This window comes from Choloepus didactylus, chromosome 7 (assembly GCF_015220235.1).
Source record: "Choloepus didactylus isolate mChoDid1 chromosome 7, mChoDid1.pri, whole genome shotgun sequence".
In the NCBI taxonomy this organism is placed as follows: Eukaryota; Metazoa; Chordata; class Mammalia; order Pilosa; family Megalonychidae; genus Choloepus; species Choloepus didactylus.
The window spans coordinates 93,346,523-93,365,549 of record NC_051313.1 but is presented as its reverse complement, the minus strand read 5'-3'; the positions used below and the strand labels follow the sequence as shown (position 1 = coordinate 93,365,549).

At 39.4% G+C, this 19,027-nt stretch overlaps 1 protein-coding gene and 2 pseudogenes across 2 annotated transcripts in view; 1 reads left to right on the top strand and 2 right to left on the bottom strand.

Moving 5' to 3' along the window:
• The window catches only part of PRIM2 (DNA primase subunit 2), an 804,531-nt gene that overhangs the window by 431,263 nt on the left and 354,241 nt on the right, over positions 1-19,027 (top strand). The window lies entirely within an intron of this gene.
• On the bottom strand, positions 5,146-6,021 carry LOC119539613 (annotated as a pseudogene).
• On the bottom strand, positions 16,930-18,519 carry LOC119539220 (annotated as a pseudogene).

Genomic DNA, 19,027 nt, shown 5'->3' with positions numbered 1-19,027 from the left:
CAAGTATTTTGTTGAGGATTTTTGCATCTATATTCATTAGGGAGATTGGCCGGTAGTTTTCCTTTTTTGTAGCATCTTTGCCTGGTTTTGGTATTAGATTGATGTTAGCTTCATAAAATGAGTTAGGTAGTGTTCCATTTTTTTCAATGTTTTGAAAGAGTTTGAGTAAGATTGGTGTCAGTTCTTTCTGGAAAGTTTGGTAGAATTCCCCTGTGAAGCCATCTGGCCCTGGGCATTTATTTGTGGGAAGATTTTTGATGACTGATTGGATCTCTTTGCTTGTGATGGGTTGGTTGAGGTCTTCTATTTCTTCTCTGGTCAGTCTAGGTTGTTCATATGTTTCCAGGAAATTGTCCATTTCTTCTACATTATCCAGTTTGTTGCCATACAGTTGTTCATAATATCCTCTTATAATTTTTTTAATTTCTTCAGGATCTGCAGTTATGTCACCTTTTTCATTCATTATTTTGTTTATATGGGTCTTCTCTCTTTTTGATTTTGTCAGTCTAGCTAGGGGTTTGTCAATCTTGTTGATCTTCTCAAAGAACCAACTTTTGGTGATATTTATCCTTTCTATTGTTTTTTTGTTCTCTATGTCATTTATTTCTGCTTTAATCCTTGTTATTTCTTTTCTTCTACTTGGTTAGGATTGGTTTGCTGTTCATTTTCTAGCTTCTTCAGTTGATCCATTAGTTCTTTGATTTTGGCTCTTTCTTCCTTTTTAATATATGCGTTTAGTGCTATAAATTTCCCCCTTAGCACTGCTTTTGCTGCATCCCATAGGTTTTGGTATGTTGTGTTCTCATTTTCATTCGTCTCTATATATTTAGCAATTTCTCTTGCTATTTCTTCTTTAACCCACTGATTGTTTAGGAGTGTGTTGTTTAACCTCCAGGTATTTGTGAATTTTCTAAGTCTCTGATGGTTATTGACTTCTAATTGTATTCCATTGTGGTCAGAGAATGTGCTTTGAATAATTTCAATCTTTTTAAATTTATTGAGGCTTGTTTTATGTCCCAGCATATGATCTATTCTGGAGAAAGTTCCGTGAGCACTAGAAAAGTATGTGTATCCTGGTGATTTGGGATGTAATGTCCTGTAGATGTCTGTTAAATCTAATTCATTTATCAGATTGTTTAGGTTTTCAATTTCCTTATTGGTCTTCTGTCTGGTTGATCTATCTATAGGAGAGAGTGATGTGTTGAAGTCTCCCACAATTATTGTGGACACATCAATTGCTTCCTTTAGTTTTGCCAATGTTTCTCTCATGTATTTTGTGGCACCTTGATTGGGTGCATAGACATTTACGATTGTTATTTCTTCTTGCTGAATTGCCCCTTTTATTAGTATGTAGTGGCCTTCTTTGTCTCTCAAAACATCCCTGCATTTGAAGTCTATTTTATCTGAGATTAATATTGCTACACCTGCTTTCTTTTGGCTGTAGCTTGCATGAAATATTTTTTCCATCCTTTCACTTTCAGTTTCTTTGTGTCCCTGTGTCTAAGATGAGTCTCTTGTATGCAACATATTGATGGTTCATTTTTTTTGATCCATTCTGCGAATCTATATCTTTTAATTGGGGAGTTTAATCCATTTACATTCAACGTTAAAACCGTGAAGGCATTTCTTGAATCGGCCATCTTATCCTTTGGATTATGTTTGCCATATTTTTCCCTCTCTCTATTAATATCCTTTATTGTACCCATACCGAATCTCTTTAGTACTGAACCTTTCTCCAAGTCTCTCTGTCCTGTCTTTGTTTCTCTGTCTGTAGGGCTCCCTTTAGTATCTCCAGTAGGGCAGGTCTCTTGTTAGCAAATTCTCTCAGCATTTCTTTGTCTGTGAAAAATTTAAGCTCTCCCTCAAATTTGAAGGAGAGCTTTGCTGGATAGAGTATTCTTGGCTGGAAATTCCTCTCACTCAGAATTTTAAATATATCGTGCCACTGCCTTCTCGCCTCCATGGTGGCTGCTGAGTAGTCACTACTTAGTCTTATGCTGTTTCCTTTGTATGTGGTGAATTGCTTTTCTCTTGCTGCTTTCAGAACTTGCTCCTTCTCTTCTATGTTTGACAGTGTGATCAGTATATGTCTCGGAGTGGGTTTATTTGGATTTATTCTATTTGGAGTTCGCTGAGCATTTATGATTTGTGTATTTATGTTGTTTAGAAGATTTGGGAAGTTTTCCCCAACAATTTCTTTGAATACTCTTCCTAGACCTTTACCCTTTTCTTCCCCTTCTGGGACACCAATGAGTCTTATATTCGGACGTTTCATATTATCTATCATATCCCTGAGGTCCATTTCGAGTTTTTCAATTTTTTTCCCCATTCTTTCTTTTATGCTTTCATTTTCCATTCTGTCATCTTCCAGGTCACTGATTCATTGTTCAACTTCCTCTAGTCTTGTACTATGAGTGTCCAGAATCGTTTTAATTTGGTCAACAGTTTCTTTAATTTCCATAAGATCATCCATTTTTTTATTTAGTCTTGCAATGTCTTCTTTATGCTCTTCTAGGGTCTTCTTGATTTCCTTCATATCCCGTACTAGGGTCTCATTGTTCATCTTTAGTTCTTTGAGTAGCTGCTCTAGGTGTGTCTCTTCTGGTCTTTTGATTTGGGTGCTTGGGCTTGGGTTATCCATATCGTCTGGTTTTTTCATATGCTTTATAATTTTCTGTTGTTTTTGGCCTCGTGGCATTTGCTGACCTTGATAGGGTTCTTTTAGGGTTTGTAGACCAGTTGAAGTCCTTATCTCTAATTTATCAGATCTACAGCTTCGTGGAGTACACTTTCTCTAACTAACCAGCAGGTGGCGTCCACGAGCCACCTGTTCTCCACAAGCCAGATCTCCCCTGCTTAGCCTTTTTGGTGAGTGGGGGAGTGAGTCTTGTGGGGCCCAATTGGTGTCCCAAGCTTGCGTGTGTAGTTGGTGTTGCCTGCCCTGTATGTGGGGCGTGTTTCTGGGCAGTCGGGGAGGGGGGGTGGCCCTAACAATCAAATCTCCCTGATGATCCTAGAGTTTTAAAGCTACTGCAATAGTCTAATCCTTCAGTTCAGTCCTGCCACAGTTTGTCTCTGCCACTGACCCACAAGTCTTTGGTATTGGCGTATGGCTCCTGAGACTTGCAAGTGGGCCCCTCTTCCAGGCTGTGCACCCCGGGTCCTCTGTTGAGGGATGACTGTGCTATGTCACAGGTGAGTGCCGTCCCCCCAGGGCAGTTCTGGGCTGCTGGGCTGTGTTGGGAGGCTCCCAGTCTGCTCAAATGATGGCTGAATGGGGCTCTGTTAATTCACACTGCTCCCCCTTCCCAGCTCTGGGACATTCAGCTGAGGTTGCAGGGAAGGCTAATGTCCACGCCCAGTTTTGTGGTGTGTGCCTGTTATTTGAAGCACTTCCGTCACACTGGGTTGTCTGGGACAGCTCTGGGCTATGGGGCTGGCGATGGGCAGGAGTGTTTCCTGTCCACCAGGATGGTGGCTGTGAGCGGACACCCCCCTTTTCTTGGGAAGTTGTGTTGTTTAGTGAATTTTCTCAGCCACTGGATTATTGCCTTTTGTCTCAGAGCTCTCTTAGTTCTGCTCTTGACTTGACGTGCCCAAATTTCAATTCTTTGAAGCTTTCTGTATTGAGCTTCTTAGAGTAATTGTTTTAGAAAAAGCAAAAAGGATTTTAAAAAAAAAAACAAAAAAAAAAAAAAAAAAAAAAAAAAACGGTCCTCCTCAGAGATTTAATGGGTTATTGAAATGCTAATAGACAAAGCAACCAGGGCCATTAAGGAAAGGTGCCCAGGGCAGAGAGATCAGCCTTGCTTCGGGATTTGCATATGTGCCTCAAGGCCTGATCTCCGCCCTTCCCCTTTCTGTGTTCACCAGAACTCCAAAAATCCTCTGCTTTTATTTTGGAGTTTTTCGTGTTGTTTTTGTTCTATGCCTGTCTCCTCTCTGCTGGGCTGGCTGCTCTCAGAGTCTCTGGTGTCTGGCTTCAGTCTATCTATGGTTGGAGTTTGAATCAGTAGAATGAGTTTCCGGTAAGAGCAGCCACTGCAATTCTCGCTTCTCCTTCCTGGAGCTGACAGCCCCTCCTCCCCCGGGACTGAGCCTGGCAGGGAGGGGCGCGGGTCCCCTGGCCACAAAAACTTACAGATTTCGCTGATCTCAGCAGTTCCACGTTTTCATGAGTGTTGTATGAAGTATGCCCAAAGACAGATTGCTCTGTGGTGTCCAGTCCACGCAGTTCCTGGCTTTTTACCTACTTTCCTGGAGGAGTAACTAAAACATACAGCTCACCAGTCTGCCATCTTGCCCCGCCTCTCCCAAAGGTCCTTTGATTTTGTAGCCCTAAAATAAATATTATTTGATTCTGTAAGTCTCAATTCATATTATCATTATTTATTAATTCAACAATTATTAATAAGGTCTTAATATATTCAGAATACTATTCCAGACATTGGGTCAAGAAGATTGTAGAAGACATTGTGTTTCTCTAATGGAGTTTGCAATCTAACAGGGATAGAGATGCAGTAGACAAGTAAATAAATTTATAATTATAAACAGTAAATAATTTATAAAAAGAGAGAGTAATAAGAGGGAATCTGGGAAGGAAATGAAGTGATATTTAATATAAAATAGAAAAGATAAGAAAGCAATCAGGTGAAGAACCTAGTGGGTGGGGAAGGGGTGGGGCAATTGTGGCGTTTCCAAGGCAGGAAAGACTGTGATTTGCTCCAGGAAATGAAAGTCCATGTGATTGTAGTGCATGAGTGAGGAGAGTAGTATTGGATGAGGTTGGAGAGATAGGTACTTGTGTGCGTGTGTGTGAGTGTGTGTGTGTGTGTAATAGAGAGAGAATATGAATGTGCATCCATTTATGTCACCTGCAGTCTTTTTTTCACATAAGGCAGCATTTATTTGAGATTTAACATGAAATCATACCAATTAAATTTGTATAAACACAAATCCACACCATGGCATAACACAGAAAACAAAGAAAACTAATTGGCAGCTGTATACAGTTGGACAGTTGTGTCTTGTACACTAGGAAGTCTTTTACAAAATAATCATCTTAGGTCAACAGACCAATCTTCAACATCATCCTACAAGATGGGTTATTTTAGCATCTCCTACTCTTTTCTCCAATGTCCTCCTTTAGTTTGGTTGGTAATTCTTTTGGTGATTGCCACCCCCTCGAGATGCCTTGCTATATGTGCTCTGTGGCCACTGCATATCCCTGTCCATATCCATAGTTCCCTTAGTTATACCCAGTATAATCATATTTGCCATAGCCACTATAGTTTTGATCATCACCATAGGCACTATGGTGATTTCCATGTCCTTGATCATAATAGTAATTAAATCCTTGGTTCCAGTTTTGACCCTGACCTCCTCCAAGACCCCTTAGTACCACCTCCTGGAGCAGCTGCATCCCCACTTCCTCCTTTCTTTTCTTACTGTTGCTACTTATATACCTCTTGGGGTTGTGCAACTTTGATTTCACACTTCCAAGAATCAATTTGATGATATCTGCTTTCTTATTATTTCTTTAGAGGCTCTTCATCTGTATACGAGATAAAACAAGATCTTTCATTCGTATTTTTATCCATAGGAAGTTCAATGTTTTCAAAATTTCCAAATGCTCCAAAATATTCTTCTATTTGCTCTTCAGAAGTATATGGGCTCAATCCACCCAGGAAAACTTCTTTTGGGGATTTGTTCCCTTTTAAAGCCTTCACCCTTTGGGGGTCTATCAATTTGTCATCCATTGTGTTCTTTCAGTTCCAAAACCTTACCAAAATATTATCATTTTGAAAAGCACAAACTTAAATCCTCGTGATCTTCCAGTGACTGAATCTGTTTTACTTATGCAGTCTACAAGCTCTCCAAATCCGGATAAATACTTCGATCTTTCTTGCTTGTATCCCAGCTCAAGCCTCCAATAAACATTTTACTGTCATCCTGCTGATTCTTGCTCGCGTTGATCTTGAATCCCTCTGCGAAATCCTCCATGTTTCTGTAGTCGTCCATGTCCTCTGTGGTTGCAGGGTTGTCGGCAGGGAAGTGCAGACGGAGTCCTGGCAGCTGCGGCTGCAGAGCGTTGTATGGAGCTAGATTTAAAATGGCGCGGAAGAGGATGTTGTCTTTTTATAATCTAATCTTGGAAGTCAGATACTGTGGTTTCTACTGTATGATATCAGTCACACAAACCAACCCTGGTAAAATGTAGAAGGGGACTACATAAGGCTGTGAAGCGAGGGTCACCAGGCGCCATTATAATGGAACTGGAAATCAAAGAAGGGCCATTAGGTTTCCACAATATCCTCCTCATCTGGCTGTGGGACCTTGGAAAAGTGAGTTAACGTTTCTGAGGTGCAACTCCGTCATTTGGTTGATACCTTCAGAGTCTAAAAAAAATTAGCCTATTTACCTAAACATTGTTTACCAGATGACTAAAAAGTGTAATTGCAGTTCTCTACTTTCTTAACTACAGTGTTATTCATTGTCCACGAGCAACTTTGGCAAGAATCATAGGAGATTTATAAGGGAATATGTACTCGTCAATCAGCCATAAAAAAGTTTCCAAATTCTATTTTAAAGCAGAAGATTCAAATAAATATTTGAGAATAGTTAAACCACTGGACAGCAGTCATATTAAGGCTGCTCATTACCTTTTTTGAAACAGCCTTACTGAGATATAATTCACCTACCATATAATTCACCCATTTAAAATGTACAATTCAATGGTTTTTAGTATATTCACAGAGTTGTGAATCCACCATCACAATCAATTTTAGAACATTTTCATCACTCAGAAAAGAAACCCCATACCCATTAACAATCATTCCTCATCTCCCTACCCCCCACCCCGAAGCCCCAGGCAACCACTAATCTAATTTCTGTCTCCATAAATTTGCTTAGTCTGAACATTTCCTACAAATGGAACCATAGCCTTTTGTGACTAGCTTCTTTCAGTTATCAATTTTTCAAGGTTCACCCATGTTATAATGTATTAGTACTTCATTCCTTTTTATTGCTGAATAATAACCCAATGCATAGATATGCTACATTTTATTTTTCCACTCAACAGTTGATGAACATCTGGGTTGTTTCTGCTTTTTAGATACTATGAATAATACTGCTGTGAATATTCATGTCAAGTGTTTTTGTGGAAGTATGTTTTCATTTTTCCTGGATATATACCTAGGAGTGGAATTGCTGGTTCATGTGGTAACTCTATTTAACATTTTGAGGAACTGCAAAACTTTTTTCTAAATCAGCCTCACCATTTTGTATTCCTCCCAGCTATCAATGAAGTTTCCAATATCTTTGTATCCTCACTAACAGTTGCTATTCTTTGTCTTTTTGAATATAGTCATCCCAGTGGGTATGAAGTGGTATGTCAATGTGACTTTGATCTGCATTTCCTTAATGCCTAATGATGTTGAACATATTATCATGTGCTTATCGGCCATTGGTATATAGTCTTTGGAGAATATCTATTCAAATCCTTTACCCATTATTTAATGGGATTGTTTGTGTTTTTATTGTTGGGTTGTAAGAGTTCTTTTTATGTTCTGAATACAAGTCCTTTGTAAAATACATGATTTGAAAACATTTCCCCCCATTCTATGAGTTGTCGTTTACTTTCTAAATGGTGTCATTTGAAGCATAAGCATTTTTAATTTTGATTAAGTCCAATTTACCCCCGCCCCCTTTTTTTTTAGTCACACATGCTTTTGGTATTGTATCTAAGAATCCTTTACCTAACCCAAGGTCACAAAGATTTGCTCTTATGTTTTCTATGAGTGTTATAGTTTTAGCTCTTACATTTAGGTTATGATCCATTTGGGGTTAATTTTTGTGTATCGTATAAGGAACAGGTCCAACATCATTCTTTTGATGTCCAAATATCAGTACCGCTTATTGAAAAGAGTATTTTTCCTATTGAATTAACTTGACACTCTTGTATAAAAAATGCCCATTTACTTTTGAATAGTTTTCTGTATTTGGAGAAATTTCCATTTTTTATTGCCATCTTCTCATGTAGAGTCAAAGCTCAAGTTTCTAGACTCTCTTGCAGCTAAAACGTAGGCCTGTGTTCTAGGATTCAGCCATCAGATGTAGCCATGGGAGACTCTGATACAGAAAGGAGCAGTGTGAGCAAACAGGCTCTACATGGAGCCTCCAGCTTGCTGGTAGTGGTGACAGGGCCACAGTGTATTCCTTTAGTCTGGTCGGACCATAGCAGTGGTGGTTGTTTCTTTAACAGGCCAGCCACATCATGGTTTTTGTCATTGTGTCCCACCTTCTCCTTGAGCCTGGTCCTCTGCATCTCCCAATCAACATCTTGGATTATCGTATCTTTTTTTTTTTCTTCATTAGCTAGTGTCAACTGCTGTTGCTTGCAGACAAGAGTCTGACTAACCTACACTCTAAGAGGAGGTAAAGTAGGATTCTAGGTAATGAATTACACTTTAATTTTGCATAGAACATGAATCTTGGAATTCCCAATGGCCTTTGAGGTGGGTTCTAGGGGCCACTCTTATAAATAGTAGTATTCTGTTTCAACCAACCTTGTATTTCAAGCCAATCAGATGTAATCCTAGATATTCTCTCCATTGCTAAATTAAAGACAAGTGATGGCATCTCCAATTCTATTCTCCAAATTTGTGTAGACCCTTCACAGCTTTATTTCTGACCATCTCTGCTCCAGATCTTTTCCTGCACCCGAGTCTTAGCTCTGTTTCTTAGTTAGTCTTGTATGACTGTCCTTGGACCTCTTTGTGTATTGGGCTCCCTGGTGTGACTCTCCTCTTTTCTTTGAGAAGTGGAACCCAAACCAACTTCATGGCTGTTCACATCTGAATTGTCAGCTTGTTGATCAGCCTCTTAGGACCTAATCCCTGGCTCCAGGTAGTTTGGCAGGTTTAGCAGTTGGATTTGCTTGAGCCAAATCAACCCATTTTGGTGTAGTTTTCTGCATTCAGGGGCAGAGCAGTTGCCACATCAAGAAGAGATGATTTGTGTCTCATGAAGAACATGGCATGGAGGGAGAAGAACCCTGACATTTGAGGGGAGACAGCAAGTCTAATAAGGCAATTAAAAGAGGTGAGGTAATGGCAGGTCCCACAGCACTTAGAGATCCTGCCTCCTAGATTCTCCTCAAAAGATCCCCATCCCCCACCTGCTCCCACTACTTTCTCCAGAAAATTTTTTTTTGATAAACTGAAAAAAAAAAGACTTTATTTCTTCATAGAGATGTAAATTCTTGGGAAGAATCAGAGCTCACATTTGTCAATGAATTTGAAGATTTGGCATTTTTAAGAGTTCAATCTGTGAAGGATTTAGACTAAATATCTGTCCACAGAATCCTCTATTCTCTACCAATTACATATTCTATATTTCCTACATCTCCTCGCCACTGTGTTCATACTTCAGGGCTATGGAGCCACTGATATTGGCAACCCCAGTAGCTACAAAGAATGGTCTAGGGGATGAGTGAGGGGAGGGAGGGGGACAGAGATTTCTTCAAGAACCTTGTGAAGCTGCCAGAATTGTCTGCTTCAGCTGCTGTAGCAGTTGCTGGGTGATGCAATGCTGATGGTTCCTAACAAGGAGAGGTATTGCATATTCTCTATCTATCCTGGAGAATTGAATTCTACTGTCATTTTCTTTTCGCCTGATGGACGATCATTTTAAATCTTTGCCTGTATTGTTAAAAACTGGAATCGGTGTGAACAGTGTCATTGGGAAAAGTTAGACATTTTTGAGAGCATGAGCCAAGAAAAATAGATTGGTAAAAGTAATGTGAAATGGTCTCTCTCAAAGTCATTATGTTTGATAGGTTTTTCTAAGGCATTAACCTTAGAGGTGACTTCAAGAGATGCTTTCAAGATACAGCACTCTTATAAAAGAAGACAGCGGAATCAGTGGGCTGAAAAATAGATCAGGACTTAGAGGATTCCATTTGACATTCATTTCACTACTGAATCTCTGAAATACAGTGACAAAGTCTCTTGGCTCATTACTGCTTTCATTTTACTATCTGTAAAATGGGAACAATGGCTTCTTATGTATTTTAATAGCTTATAATTTCTTCATCCTGTAGTAGAAGCATTCATTTGGGAAAAAAAATGCAGATAGGCAAAAAGAATGCAAAATACATCCTCAGTCCTTCTTCCCTTCTCCCCCTCTCTACAGAGGAAATAATTACTTTGCTTTATAACCTTTGAGACCTCCAGATTGTCTTCTTGCTTCCTCAGTTTCAAGAGCCATCCTTTAGCAGTGATTGATGAACACTGAAAATTCAAATTTCATCACATTTTGATCTACCCTTTCTCTTTTTTTCTTGAGGTGAGATAGCTTCAATAATACCCATGATCAATAAAATTGGCTTAAGAAATACACTTTATCTCATATCACAAAATTTTTATTGTTTGCAACGTGAAGCAGGTAAAATTTCAGACATGGATCTCTATGCCTAGGACAACCATAATAGCAACCATTCATCTTGTGGAACTGTGCAGGACATTCCTATAGGGTCCTCAATCAACAGTGTAGGGGATAATAATATTTGCCGAGGTGACAACATAAAGAGGGATAGAGCAAGCCTTTTTGCTGCTAGAAAAATCCCATTAGGATTGATGTTAGTAAACCACAGTTCAAGGCCTGGGAGAGACCCTGATCTCTGTGTGATGCTGCAGGGCTAGCCAGTGATAACTATGGTGACCCAGGGACTGCAGAGGGGCTGGTTAGTTCATTTAAAGCTTTGCTACCTTCTGGGGATGGTGTTCCTTACACGCCCAGGGCTCAGGCCCATCTTAGGCCCCCTAACCCCTAACCCCTGCATTGGAGTGGTTTGGCCATAAAGGTCCTTGTGGAGAGGCCAGTGAGTTCCTTCCAATAGTATTATCTTGGAGTGGGAAGGGAGAATCTGAGGTTGGTGTTTCCTGAGTTGGCTCCTCTCACGAACACTGCCCGTTGATAGGGAACTGGTTGCCTGGAGAAGGTTGGAAGGGAGATTTTCCATGGTCTACTGTCTTGTACATTTGAGTTTTGGAATAGATGATATTGGCACATGGTACAAATATAATTAAACATTTTTAAAAATTTAAAAACACAGTTGACAATAGAAAATCTGGCATTGCAGGTGGAGGTTAAATTGCTGTGTTGAATTTTTAAACCCTGTATGTAGTTTAGTTCTCTTGGAAGTATCAAAGGATTGTGACAAAATAGTTTACATGCAGTAAGTGTGATTTCCTATATCTTGGATTGATGAAAAAATATAGAGATGGTGTTGCTTTTATAGCAGACTATATTCCAGTGTAAGTAGGCTACAGGCTTCAAATTATCCTAACTAAAGTCTCAAGGAGTATAAAAAGGATATCCCAAAGTCAGCCATGAGCCAAGTATACTGGGCTGCATTTTCCTTCCACTGAGTAAAATGTGCTCCACATTATCTTCTCCACAACAGAGAAGTTTTTCTAATGGTAAATATGTTTTGTTATTTTAAACTTTATGTTGCATATTTGGAAACTGACTAATTGGCAATTTTTGAGACTCTACAAGAGACAATTTATAACAGCATTTGGAATGCCATTTGCTACACAAATAAGTAATTTTTGTAATCTGCTTATATTATTTGAATATATGCAATGAACGGTACTAGATGGGGCCTTGTAATTCTTGCAGTTTCATTTGTACAAGGAATGACCTCATCTACTAGAAGACACACTTATCATAGATTGTATGCTGTTAGCTTTCCTTTGTTCAGAAATTCCCTTTATAGTTTTAGGCAAGTAAACATTTTGAATTTTCTGCCTACCTATTTATTGAGATATCATGAGGATCATCAAGAAGTTAATTGCCTGAAGAACATAGCGACTCTATGTTAATAATCCCAGCTCTGGATGTAAGCATGTATTTATTGTGTGCCCTTTATGTATCCAACTGCCTCTGCAATGCTAAAAATAACTTGGTTTTGGGTGTTCCTGAAATCTCTTTTTCATCTCTTCCTTTTCATTATTGTGCCCCTCTTGCTCAAGTTCTCTGCCTCTGATTCTCTGTATTCTTGCCTTTTGTTCTGTTCTCCTCTGGGCAAACTAAATCAATGGAAGCCTTGTAAATGGAAAACCGTGCTTAAATCTCAGTGCAATTAGAGGAATGGAGCTCTCAACGCTCCTGATTTCCTGATTTCTGCTTTTCTCTCCAAACTGTGTGAAGCTGATTAAATTATGCACTTGACATCTATGTTCTTAAAACAGAAGCACATCTAATAGGATGCAGCAATCAAATAAGATTTCCCCCTTATTTTATTTTTCCTGAACTGTTTTTATGGTGAAAAAGTTAGAAAACATACAGAAAAATGCATCTTACATAAATGTACAGCTTAATGGATTATTATAAAGCAAAAGAGTGTTTAACTGTCACCCAAGTAAAAAAAATAGAACACTGGAATACCCCAGAATCCCCTCATAGACCCTTTCCAATCGCAACTCCCTCCCTTCCCACATATTAACCACTATCCTGACTTTCATGGTAATTACTTCCTCACTTCTCTCTATAATTTCACCACCTATGTATGCATTCTCCAAAACCATAGTTCAGTTTTGTTTATTATTGTTTCGACATTATATAAATGTTGTTGGTAAGCATTTAGGTGTGGCTTTGTACCAGTCAAGTTCCTGGCAGGAAACAAACAGTATATTCCAAAAGGGGACTTAAAAGAACTTCACAAAGAAACTATTTACAAGGTGTGAGCAGAATTAAAGGAACTCAGCAAGGGATGTTGCAGTATCTCAGGGCTAGCAACAGCAGGGAAGTGGGGAGCCTTTACTATCCTCAGACCTAAACGAGCCCGGGGAAGGGCAATCAAGGTCACTTGACAGAAGCTGGAGCCACAGAGGGCCTGTGTGGTGATAGCTGGAGAGCATCACCTGATATGCCACAGGAAGCAGAGAGAGGAAGGAAAATTCATTGACTTCTCCAACACCCTTGCCTACTAATAATCAGCTAGTGCATTCCATTGGCTGAATGTATGTAGAAGCCAGAGGGCAAAGTCGGTGAAATTTAGTTCCCTTCAACACAATGCAGAACAGAGGAAGAATGGAGGATAGATCTGGCATGAATAGATAGCTGACTGGCCTACATGCTGACTTCATTTATTCTGATGATTTATCTGTATCTATGTATATTTCAATATACACAATTATATCTTCTATAAATAATGACAGTTTTATTATGTCCTTTTTAATCCTTATAGCATATTTATTTTTCCTGTGGTATTGCACTGGCTAGATGTGGGTGGATTTATAGGCTGTAGAGACTACTGAAGCATCCTGAGTTGCTCTAAGTTCACCTTGGATCTATCTGGAGGTTCTTGGACAGGGCAAACCTATCTGACAAGCCTCATTCTGCATAGCTCACTTTTAGAACTATACTTTATAGAATTTCAGAGTTGGAAAGGATCTAGGAGGCCATCTAGTGCAGAAGTTGGTAAGCTACAACCCTTGGGCTTTTTCTAAATAAAGTTTTGTTGGAGCACAGACATACCTCTTTGTTTATGTATTGTCTATGGCTGCTTATGTGCTACAGTGGCACAGCTGAGTAGTTGTGAAAAGAGATCGTGTCTCCTGTAAAGCCTGAAATATGTATTATCTGGCTTTTTACAGAATAAGTTTGCTAAGCCCTGATCTAGACCACCCTCTCATTTGACAGATGAGGAGATTGGTCACCACTCATGGTCAACAGCCGTTAGTGGCAGAGTCTGGATTCAAGTACAGATCTCCTGAGTCCTAGATAAGTGTTATTTTCACTGCACCATATAATTGGAGTGCTTCACACCCGTCCAACATTTAAGTCTGTGTCAAAGGGTGGGGCTTATTCTGGGCAGGATGGAGGTCCTAAAGTGGAGATGGTCAGGGGTCTGGCCAGTCGATGGGAGGCCAGCTCAAATGTGGGCACCACCCTCCTGTTCTTATCATAGCCTTTCTCTCCATCATGGATAAGACCCTGACATAACAGCTCTCGTTTGCCCTTGAGCAACAAAGAAAGGAAAAAACATTAAAAAATGATCCTCTTCCCTTCTTGTCCACAGCCCTCTCCCCCATGTGCAGTACCAGGGTGATGTTACGTACCATTTAGTGAAAATACTAGACAATGTAAATTTGTTAATTTCAACTTTGAGGTATTGTGAGTGCTACTGTTTACTTGAAAGTTAAGATTTCCAAAGGACCTCGAATTATTATTTACCATCCTTGTGGCCATTATTCATGGTTTCCTAGGCATGAAAACACATTCAATTAAATTTTCAAGCAGTGCTGTTTGGAGATGGATGCATGAAGAATTTCTATTGAAAATGGGCTGACCTCAATTTACTTTTCTCAGTACTGAGGCCTCAGCTTTCTTCTACTTGAAAAGGCATAAGTAATTATTAAATAACATATTAGTTTTATATTATGTCTCCTGCTCCTTAACCTCCAACTTTCTCACTGTTTATAATATAACACAGAAGTTTTCAGATGGAAAGTCTGATTCTGGGCTTCAAACTTGTCTGCGTCCTCTTTTGTGTTTACCACTGCATTGCTTCTGGGCATTAAGCTGCTAAGTGCCGATTATCATAGAGTATTTACTTAACTAGATATTCCCATAAATGAGGACCTTTTTGGAAGAGTGATAAGGAACTTAATTTGGTTTCTATTCACCTAAATTTGTCATTGTTTTTCAAATATTCCATAAGATATTTCTTTATGTTCACTTCAAGTCCTTCTTCCCACCCTGAATGTCTTTGCAGAGCTGTAAATACAGCTGGACAATTCTAACCATGTGTTAGATTTAACTTTTAAAATTTATTTATAGATTTAAGGGCAAGGTTGTTTTCTTTCTCTCCATGAGTACTTTTTTTTTTTTTTAGCTCTGATAGAGTATCTCCATCTTTTTCCCTAGACAAACCATCTAGAGGGGTCTTAGTAATATGAAGGTCACAGATTTGCTGCATCATTTCACAGAACTTCTATTACATGGAATCATCATCCTCTGAACCATTTTCCTCAGTCCTGTCTCTCAAAGCAGATGTGAGAAGAGACAATCTAGGAAGTCCTCCATGTTATTGCTTTCTAAACTATGGAGCTAGTGGTTCCACGTTATGTTAAGACTTTTCATTATGCTGTGTTCCTAAAAGCACCCTGAATGTTTTGCCTCCAAAGTGAAGAGAGGGGAAATGGGTAGAATTAAGTTGAGCAGTAAACCAGTGTTCTCTCATCTGGATCTTCTTCTTTTCTTTAACTTTTTATTTTGAAATTATTTCAAACTTACAGGACAGTTGCAAAAATAATACAAACCCCATACAGAGAACTCCAACATACCCTAACCCAGATCCACCAATTTAAACATCTTGCCCTTTGCCATATCATTCTATCATCTATCTATCTATCTATCTATCTATCCATCTATCTATCTAAATATCTATCTAAATATATATCTTCTGAATATTTGAGAGCAAGTTGCACACATCATAATCCTTGAACAAATAATACTTCCATGTATAATTTCCTATGAACAAGGATATTCATTTATCACTTTAAGTGCAGTTATCAAGGTGAGGAAATTTAACATTGGTATAAAGCTTACATTCTACACTCCAATTTTTTTTTTTTATGTCCCAACAATGTTCTTTTGAGCCTTTTCTCTTCCAGTCTTAGATCCCAGTATCATGTATTGCATTTTATTGTCACCATCTCTTCAGTTTGTCTCTCTTTTTCAATTGTGGAAATATCTATACAACTTAAATCTTCCCATCTCATCCCCTCCTGAGCATACCATTCAGTGGGATTAATTGCATTCACAATGTTGCAGTACCCTCCCCACCACCCAATACAAGAAATTTCCCTCATCCGAAACAGAAACTCCTCATTTCCCCTTCCCCCAACCCCTGGTAACTTGCACTCGGCTTTCTATCTCTATTGGTTTGCATATTCTCTGATATTTTCTTTGTGGTTACCATGGGGCTTAAATTTAACATCATAAATCTATAAAAATCTTGTTTGCTTTGATGTCAACTTAACTTCAATAGCATACATAAATAAGCTACGTTCCTATACCCCTTGTCCCCCAATATTTATGTGCTCTTGTCACAAATTACATATTATACATTGTAAGTCCCAAACCATTGATTTATCATTATGTTTTATGCATTTGCCTTTTTGATCCTGTAGGAAGTAAAAAGTGGACTTACAAATCAAAAATACAATAGTACCAGTATAGATATTTACCCATGTCATTATCCTTACCAGAGATCTATCTTCCTTCCTTCCTTCCTTCCTTCCTTCCTTCCTTCCTTCCTTCCTTCCTTCCTTCCTTCCTATTTCACTCACAGTTCAGTGAAAGGAAGGTTCAGTTTAATGTGAAACCAAAACAGGGGCAACATAGTGCCTTCATGTCAATATGTTACAACTTGGGTCTCTTGAAGTTTAGAAAGATAGCATAATTATTTTTTAAATCTACATAAAATGTTATGGAACATGGTAGTTGTTTATGATTAAAATAAAATAGTAATGTAAATTAATTTAAATGTTAAATATATTCGTATGATTGCCATCGTGATGCAAGATGGCCTAGAAAGTTACATATCAGTATGTACAAAATATTTGCCACAATAGCATTTGTAAGTTTGACTTCTTTACAGACCAGGTAATTTTACAAGACAAATAATCTGGTATCAATTTTTTCATATTATGAAAGGAAGGAATTAGATGTAAGTGGTATCATTCCTCAGGGGAGGGGGGCTACTACAAAATCAATGCAACATATGAACATATGAACTTGTTGACTAAGATAGATTCCTATAAGCTGGGGAGAAACCAATCTTGAGGCAGGCAGATTCTCTTCATGCTGTGAGCTGCCTTGAGCACACACTGACCTCAGAGAGGCTTCCGAGCCCTATAGCAGAGACTTCTGAGGATAGGGCTGCTGCAGTGGCTGTTGGCTGCCTGTGGGCTAAGGCAGCATGGAGGGCAACATGGCATAGTCTGGCAGCTGGGACATACCGGTCTCTGCATTCTGGTTTACAGTGAGATCAGCGGCAATGGCAGCAGCAGCAGGAGGAGGACTGTATGCTGCAGCCTCGTTGGGATATGTATTTCCTTGAATAGAACTGGCCATTATATTAGAAGCCTGGGCCTGCTGACTGGAAGGACTGGGTTTGCAGATGGAGGCACAGCTTCTTGGCTGAGAACAAGCAGCTGCTTGGGGGGGAAGACTGTAGCTCTGGAGATGCCTCATCTGGGTGTTCCCCACCACCTAATAAGTACCACTTGAAGGAGGTCCTGAGTATACCTGAGAACCAGAATTACCAGGTGACTATATATAATGCTGCAGATTCTGTAACTTTGCACACATGGAATACATGGGGTCTTCATTCATTAACGTGGTGGACAATGAAAGTGCTTCCATCACTTTCACATTAAGCTCTGAGAGTTCTGATTGTTTTCTGTCAATGTCTTCCAGGTTCTCATCAATGAGAGGTTCTATGTGGTTACACACTGCTTCAGGATAAAACAGCTCAGACAGCTATGGCTGGTCATTGGTAGGGTCCGTACTTTGCAACATCTGTAGCAACTGGTCCACTTTATCTTCATCATTAAAGACTGGTTCTGGTTTGGGCCTAAGTGTTTCCACCTGAACATCACCACTGACCTCTATTGCATTCTTCTCCATTTTAATCATTTCTGGCTCAGCAGTGAAATCTGCTGTCAAAAAATTAGAGGGAGATAACCCCAGTCTTGATGGGTCTCACCTTTACACCAGTTGGGGTCACCGTCATCAAGAAGTGTAATAATTTCTCCAGCTTTAAAAGTAAGTTCTTTATCTTCAGCACCTTCAAAATTTTCAGTTTTCATGTTGGTGTTATTTAAGAGATTGGATGTGCTTGGATACAAACTGGAAAGTGGGGTTGGCTGTTGCCTCTGTTCCTTCAGGGATAACTTAGTGGCTTTTGCTAGATCTTCTTTGTTGTTTATCACTGTGCCAGGGTCTTTGGCTGCCAGACCTGGGCTTGCTTTGGCTTGTTCTGCAGCCCGAGAATCAACAGCGGGAAAGGCAACTCCTTGCTCCTTAAGATTCTTGATCATTACTGCTGTCAGACTCAGCCATGGGCCATTCTTAAATTCATCTGTCCATTCAACCATAAGAGCTTTTAGTTTTTCACATACTTTAGGATGACCCTTATTTAATATGTTCTTTACTTCACAAGCAAAATCTCTTGAACATACTTCTAATTGAAAAAATTTGCCACAGTTTGGTACGTATGCTCCTAGAAGCATCAGAGCTTGCCTAGTACCATGTGGATCTTTATGATTGACCCTTCTCACAGTGGACCAAAAACAATTTTTAGGTTCAGAGGGAGACTTGATTTTAATTGACCAACTTTATCACAAATATCCAAAATGAGGCCCCAGTCCTCAGCAGTATTCATCTCACTGGTCGTTTCTTCATATCCTGATGGAAGGCAATGGAACTGAAGAGCAGCATTTCTGCTGTTTGTAGGGAGGCGTGAGGGGAGCCCCTTGACAACTGTGAGCAGGAGTGTGGCGCAGGAAGGCAGGCTCCTCCAGTGTGCTGACACCAGCGTACCTCCCGGGCCTCCCTGCCCCTCACCTCCTTCATGTGGCTTCAGCCAATTGTCTAGTGTCCTTTCCTTTCAACCTGCAGAACTCCCTTTATCATTTCCTGTAGGGCTGATCTAGTGGTGACAAACTCCCTCAGGTTTTATTTATCTGAGAATGTCTTAATCTCTCCCTCATTTTTGAAAAGCAGTTTTGTCTTATATATAATTTTTGGTTTTGGCATTTTTTTTTTCTTTCAGCACTTTAAATATGTCTTCTCACTGCCTTCTTGCCTTCATGGTTTCCAGTGGGATATCAGCACTTAATCTTATTGAGATTCTTTTGTATGTGACACACTACTTTTCTCTTGCAGCTTTCAGAATTCTCTCTTTATCTTTGGCATTCAACAATTTGACTATAACATGGTGCAGTGT